This window comes from Micropterus dolomieu, unplaced genomic scaffold, assembly GCF_021292245.1.
Source record: "Micropterus dolomieu isolate WLL.071019.BEF.003 ecotype Adirondacks unplaced genomic scaffold, ASM2129224v1 contig_10494, whole genome shotgun sequence".
Lineage (NCBI taxonomy): Eukaryota > Metazoa > Chordata > Actinopteri > Centrarchiformes > Centrarchidae > Micropterus > Micropterus dolomieu.
In genome coordinates, this window is record NW_025739480.1 from 1 (window position 1) to 1,224 (window position 1,224).

Here is a 1,224-nt window from a genome sequence, read left to right on the forward strand (position 1 = left end):
TTGGGTTTTAGCATTAAAACAAAGCGCAAAGCCTCCTCAGAGACTAACAAAAATTGCCACAGCTGACTATATTTCAAGTCATCCAGGCGGGGTATTGGGTTAAGTTTTCAACCAGCAATAATCACGTCTCAGGAGAACTTCATAGACTATGAAATTGCCTCTGCGAAAGGATACAGAATGTACCTATCAGTTAAATGTGGATCTGAAACAACAACCACAATACCCGCGGTGCAAGTGATAACCCTTACTGGACTGTTATTGCACAGATGTGGCTTATGAACTGCAAACCCCGCCTTTTTTTAAACATGAAATGGTAGTCGTGGCTTCACCAGCATACCCTGGACTCTATGGATGACTTATTATTAGCAAGGTCCGAATTAGAGCTGAGTGAAATTTAGCCAGAACTTAGATGAGTTTCATTTCAGCAAGAGAATTGAAAGACAAGTTGAAAGGCTTTGTATTTGTGAACAACTAATCAAAAAAATTTTTTTTAATGATTTGGGTTTTAGCATTAAAACAAAGCGCAAAGCCTCCTCAGAGACTAACAAAAATTGCCACAGCTGACTATATTTCAAGTCATCCAGGCGGGTTATTGGGTTAAGTTTTCAACCAGCAATAATCACGTCTCAGGAGAACTTCATAGACTATGAAATTGCCTCTGCGAAAGGATATAGAATGTACCTATCAGTTAAATGTGGATCTGAAACAACAACCACAACACCCGCGGTGCAAGTGATAACCCTTACTGGACTGTTATTGCACAGATGTGGCTTATGAACTGCAAACCCCGCCTTTTTTTAAACATGAAATGGTAGTCATACCCTGGACTCTATGGATGACTTATTATTAGCAAGGTCCGAATTAGAGCTGAGTGAAATTTAGCCAGAACTTAGATGAGTTTCATTTCAGCAAGAGAATTGAAAGACAAGTTGAAAGGCTTTGTATTTGTGAACAACTACTCAAAAAACATTTTTTTAATGATTTGGGTTTTAGCATTAAAACAAAGCACAAAGCCTCCTCAGAGACTAACAAAAATTGCCACAGCTGACTATATTTCAAGTCATCCAGGCGGGGTATTGGGTTAAGTTTTCAACCAGCAATAATCACGTCTCAGGAAAACTTCATAGACTATGAAATTGCCTCTGCGAAAGGATACAGAATGTACCTATCAGTTAAATGTGGATCTGAAACAACAACCACAACACCCGCGGTGCAAGTGATAAC

The 1,224-nt window shown here is 39.1% G+C and overlaps 3 non-coding genes across 3 annotated transcripts; all 3 read right to left on the reverse strand.

Annotated features, from left to right (window-relative positions):
* Positions 1-31: 31 nt before the first annotated feature.
* Positions 32-172, reverse strand: LOC123965628. Its single transcript, XR_006823741.1, has one exon. It is a non-coding gene; the product is annotated as a U4 spliceosomal RNA (small nuclear RNA).
* A 357-nt stretch (positions 173-529) lies between these two features.
* Positions 530-670, reverse strand: LOC123965629. The gene has a single exon (XR_006823742.1). It is a non-coding gene; the product is annotated as a U4 spliceosomal RNA (small nuclear RNA).
* Positions 671-1,013: 343 nt separating this feature from the next.
* Positions 1,014-1,154, reverse strand: LOC123965627. Its single transcript, XR_006823740.1, has one exon. It is a non-coding gene; the product is annotated as a U4 spliceosomal RNA (small nuclear RNA).
* Between the last annotated feature and the right edge of the window lie 70 nt (positions 1,155-1,224).